Source organism: Rosa chinensis, chromosome 1 (assembly GCF_002994745.2).
Source record: "Rosa chinensis cultivar Old Blush chromosome 1, RchiOBHm-V2, whole genome shotgun sequence".
Lineage (NCBI taxonomy): Eukaryota > Viridiplantae > Streptophyta > Magnoliopsida > Rosales > Rosaceae > Rosa > Rosa chinensis.
The window spans coordinates 25,358,392-25,364,196 of NC_037088.1; the positions used below are offsets into that span (position 1 = coordinate 25,358,392).

The 5,805-nt window shown below is 36.7% G+C and overlaps 1 long non-coding RNA gene across 1 annotated transcript; it reads right to left on the bottom strand.

Moving 5' to 3' along the window:
* Positions 1-1,309: 1,309 nt before the first annotated feature.
* On the bottom strand, positions 1,310-2,996 carry LOC121051096. Its single transcript, XR_005805098.1, has 3 exons — positions 2,150-2,996; positions 1,656-1,688; positions 1,310-1,437 (listed from the first exon to the last, which is right to left on the bottom strand). It is a non-coding gene; the product is annotated as an uncharacterized LOC121051096 (long non-coding RNA).
* Positions 2,997-5,805: the final 2,809 nt, after the last annotated feature.

Genomic DNA, 5,805 nt, shown 5'->3' on the forward strand with positions numbered 1-5,805 from the left:
CTATAGAAGCTTTTGAAATAGTAGCCGAAGGACTTGAGACATATTTCAGATTCAAAGAAGCTCAGACCAAGCAAAATTAGACGGAAGCAAATTAGCTTTCCAATCCAAGACTAGCAATCAGGTAGCTACAACACAAGAACTGAAATGTGATCCTACTATAACTAGCAAAAACTAACATTTAGTATTTTTAATGCTAAATTAACTTGCCAAGTCATCAACTTCTAGGATTACAAACCAATTTCAATTTGATGCAATTAATACCATATGCTTTAAATAAGAAATCAGTGGATTTTTAAAAAGAAGGCAATACCAGAAAGTTGTGAAATTGAAGAAGTTGGAAGTGGTGGCCATGGAAGCAATAGAGGCAGCAGCAAAGATGCATTGTGAAATCCTTAGAAGAAGCCCAGTTAAAGTCCTAGGAATATCCTTCATTTTTGTTTCTCTCACAAATCCAACAAAGTATCAAATTCTTAATTGATTTCAATACCTCATATCCTTTAGTCCTATATAAATGAATGTGTAACAAAAAACACAGCATCAAGGGCTTAATCATACTCTGTTAGTCCTGTATTAATGCAATTCTTAATGCTTCATCATTCTATTCATGCAAATTCCAACTAATAAACGCTTTCAATCAAATTGATTCAACTCTTTCTTCAAAGAATCCATGAAACAAATAGATATCATACAACCTAATAATTCTTTTGATACCCAAAACAAATATAAATATAAGATAAATACTGCAGCAAGTATTTCACCAGAAACAAAAAGTAACAAGAAAAACCTAAGTTAAGATTCATACTTGAGACAAGAAAAAGAAGAGTGTGGAAGCAAGAAGCTCTTAACATACGCCTGCACACAGAGGATTAATAGATAAACTGTTAGAGAAAGGATTACAATAGGAATGTATGAAAAAGATAAAAAGGATTACAATAGGAGAACAGAAATTGAAATATAATATTAGCAAACAGAAGGGGTATATCCTTACATTTAATCATATGGATTCCTCAATTAAGTAAGGAGATCAATCAACATACCTTCAGTGGAGTTTATGTGCTTTCTCTGAGAAGATACTTTCAATTTCAAATATGAGCCTACAGACTAGACAATAATATCAATTAAGACAGAGAGGTACATTTGAACAAAAGCAATTCATAGTTTGCTTACCCCTTGAAGATTTCTATGGTGTTTGCATCCAATTTAGGTAAAGGCCTCATATCTACAACAAAATCTAATTTTAATAATCAGCATATAAAAGAATAAGACATAAATTAATGAAAAGATTAGTACTCCATTCAAGTAACGAGCAGTAGTATCCTATCTTCACCTGAATTGGCATTTGAAGGAGTGATATCAGAATCATTCTCCCTAATCCTCACAAAAATCAGGTCTATAAAAGTATTTTACATACTAACTTCCAATGTAAAGAAAAAGGCTCTACAATGAAGAATACAAATATATAAGGGCAGCATCATGCTGCTGTTAAGAAATTCCATTTGCAAATTTATAGTCCACAATAACGAAAACAAATGGTCTAGACTTGGTTAATAACAATTTGCACACTCACACTCACACGTGCACACAGAGAGAGAGAGAGAGAGAGAGAGAGTGAGAGAGAGAGAGAGAGAGAGAGAGGGGGGGGGGGGTAATCTTACATGCATAGAAGATGATATGGCTTCCAGTCAATTCTGCAGCACCAATAAAAATGTTCATTAAGTCAGCAATTCTTTTGAATGATTACTTCGCTTGAACTCAAAGAACCATTAACCAACTAACAAGAATGGTAGGGCAATATTTTTGGCCTCTAATTCTAAAACCTTGATCCAACTAACCAAAACAAACATAACCTAATCTGAATCGCATACAACAATGCCAATGAGAAAAGGAGTAGCAAGAAGGAAAAAGGTTGAGCTAAAAAACGTTGACTGTGAGTGACCCAAGGATCATTTGACTATAGTAGTTTGTAGAGTCAGAAGCTAATACAAAGAACTTTGACAAAAACTTAACATCAAATATGAGAAGAGAATAAGATTCAAAGTCTCCGATACAAATCATACAAATCACAAGTCCACAAATTTAATGAATCTGAGACACCATAGGAAGATTGAACAATAAAAGATGAAATTTTATCAAGATAGCCATAACTCACCAATAGTCGATCACATTGTTGGATTTTGGCTCAAGATAGAGGAGATTGAACTCACTTTCATTGTGGAAACACAACCCACTGTGAGGAGAATCTGAATTTGAAAGGAATTAGACATGAAAACTCTAATTAAATTAGTTTCACAGCTATACGTCAAAACAGGAATTGTTTATGAGCAGTTCGTAGTGTTACCTTTTTTGTAAATGATCCAACCGTTGGATTTTCATGATTTTCGAGTACAGAAAAGATGACAATATTTCAAACAAGTTTCATGAAGAAGTCAAGATGAAATGAATATGAGAAGTTGCATATTTTAGGCCATGAAGTTGACTGACGGGAATTGTAGCAAGCTAACCAATTCATCACCATGGTCAAAAAATTCCCAATTCAAACTGTAAAATGAAAAACCCAATAAAGAAGCTAACCAATTGCGACCGATGACCTCCTTGGTTCAGTAACCCATGGTGTTGACGAACCCATCAGCTGCTCGTCCAAGTTGATAGCAACGGTGATGATGAAATCCACATGGCACAACTTGGAGAAAATTCTGAAACGGAAAAGGCATCGTCTTCCTTTTTAGGGTTTTTTGATGAAGAGAGAGGCAGACAAGTGCAGGGGAGGAGGAAGAAGCAGCGAAGGTCTTAAGGGTAGAAAGCGTTTTGGGTGTTTGGGTGGTTTGAGATTTCAATGTGATTCATGATATTTCTGGAGAATGTTGGGGTTTTAGAACTATGAGAGAGAGACGATAAGAGAAAGAGAGATGAGAGAATGAGGACCAAATTGAATCTCTCTCAATGAATATGAAAGATTCACAAGAGAGATCGAGGAGCCTCTCTCGAGGAGTTTCGGGGAGGCTATTCGGGAGAGAGGGTCGAGGGTCGAGATAGGGTCAAGAGGCTTTGTATGTCGTGCTAGGTTTTGTTTTCCTTCTTTTTTTTCTTTTTTTGGGACACAATGTGGCATGGCAATTTAAACCTAGCAGAAAATTCTCAAAGTTACTCACACAACAGAAACCTCATCAACTGTTGTGTGAGTGCACTAAATAAAATCAAAATGTGGAAACATGGAGGGAAACATGCTGCCTACAACATTTTGGCTCAAAAAGTTACCGCCTATGTTCCTACCTCACAAAACAGAAATGTATAACTTCTGTTGTCTAATTTCTACAGCTTGCACTAGGTGGAAAACGTTTAAGCAAGCTTCCTCAAAATTTGGTATCCAATTTTCAATCACACAACGGAAATCTCAAGCACCGTTGTACCTAGTAGCCCTAATTTCAGATGTCAAGAGGCAACCAAGACTCGAGAGTGGAGGGAAATCTGCCGCTATATTTTTAAAGACTCAGACAACGGACAATACGTAATTGTGTTGTGCAATGTAGTTCTGAGAAAAAAGTTATCACTTTTTTGGCATTCACACAACAGAACATCACTAATACCGTTGTACAATAGAGTTTACTTAAACACACAACAGACAATTTATGTTCTGTTGTGTGATTAGTGTTGTGTGATTAACTTTTTGTAGTAGTGAAGGTTTTTAGTAAGGCAACAATTCATGCACCATTTCATCTTTGACTTGGCACAAGTGGGAGTGTTAAACAAAAAACACATTATGTGCCTTCGTCAATGTAATTGACGAAGAGGGGATCAAGGAATTACGATTACAACTCAATCAGCATTACTATCATTATTGTAATTGATGTTCCCATTGTAATTCTCTCCCTATATAAAAGGGCTATGAAATGAAATGAGTGTTAAAGGAAAAACACATTATGTGCCTTCGTCAAAGTGATTGACGGAGAGGGAATCAAGTAATTAGCAATCACCATCAATCAGCATGGATTACGGACCAATCAGTAGTTAATATCATTATTGTAATTGATCTTTCCGTTGTAATTCTCTCCCTATATAAAGGAGCTATGAAATGAAATGCGTAGACCAATTCCAATTCCCATTTTACTTTTACACGTTATCAGCACGCTCAGAGCCAATAGCCAAGAAAAAACCTTAATTTCTAGTTTCTTTATTCCTCTTGCCGAAAAAAAAAATAAAAAAGGGCTAAATACAAATTACTACCCTGTGGTTTAGGTCCAAAATCAATTCAGTTCCTGAACTTCTAATTTCATCAAAAACACCCCTGCACTTTCAATTTTGATCTAATATGTCCAATTTGTTAGTTTTCCGACAATTGAGTTATTTAACTTGTTAATGAGGCTCATATATGGCCTATGTTTTATGATGTGGTGTCGAGATGGTCTGCATAGTCAATTTAGGAGTGAGTCCTACTATTAAAAATAAATAGTTTTTCAACAAATAATCAAACTATAACTTGAACTCATAACAGAATATTAACGAATTGGACCTATTAGATCAAAATTGAAAGTGCAGGGATGTTTTTGATGAAATTAGAAGTCCAGGGACTGAATTGATTTTGGACCTAAACCACAGGGTACTAACTAGTATTTAGCCAAAAAAAAAAAAACCCCAAAAACACTAGAAGATTTTTTTTTCTGCCGCCACCCAAATCAAAAAAAAAAAAAAAAAAAAAAAAAAACTCTTCCGGCCGCCAATACGAGGCCTAGCCTAGTGGCCAGCCTGCAATCCGCCCACCACCTGCAGCCCCGCGCGGCCCTTCGCTCAGCCTGCTGCCCAGCCCAGCACTACACTAATCCCAGCAGCACGCCTCTGATCTCGTCGCTGCAGCGCGCTACCTCCAGCCTCGGCCCCAATCATCGACGCGGCCTCGTCCAAACCGACCTCCATCACAGACCACACCGGCCTCTCCTACCAGCAGTTCACTGATCCCAGCAGCGAGCATCTACCTTGCAGCTTCGCCTACAAGCATCAGACCCCACCTCGACCGCGTTGACTCAGCTCCAAATCGAAATCCGGCGTCCTCGACGGCCGACTCGATCAACTGGCTTCCCAGACCACCGAACGCAGATCCCTACGCTGCCCAACCACCTGCACCATCTGTAAACCAGAAAACAAAGGAAGACAGAAACCCAGAATGGAGGAAGAAGGAGAGAGGGAAGAAACGCGACGAAAAAAAAAAAGTGACACGGCCCAACAATTGTCAAAAAAAAAAAAAACAGCCCTGCAGGCCCAGAAACGAAAAAAAAAAAAAAAGAGAAGGCCCAAAGAAAAAAAAAGAAAAAAGAAAAAAAAAGATCAAAGCCCACTGTTAGAGGAAGCAGCCAAGCTTTTCTCAAGTCCAAAAACATCGCTACGCACGTCTGCATCAACACACGCATGTGCTAGGATTGTTTTATTTTCTCGACAACAAGTATGTTCTCCTTTATTTATTTAATTTCATACTCTGATATATTTTATAATTAGAACTTTTAAGCATGTTTAATCAGATAATTTTGATCATTTTAAGCATGCCTTGTTATTTTTGATTTATCTGATTATCTTTAAGCATGATTTATAAATTTTTACGTTTAGTAAAATTTCAAGCATGTTCTGTGAATTTCATTTACGCTTTATAATTATGCGTACGCATGCATTTTCATTATGTTATTGTATTTTTTTTTTAGCATGCCACATATATTTTGTTATTTATGCTTATATAATCTTCCTATGCATGCCTTTATTTGCTATGATTTATTATTAAATATGCTATGGCTATTTTTAGAATGCAATATACAAAAATTGCGT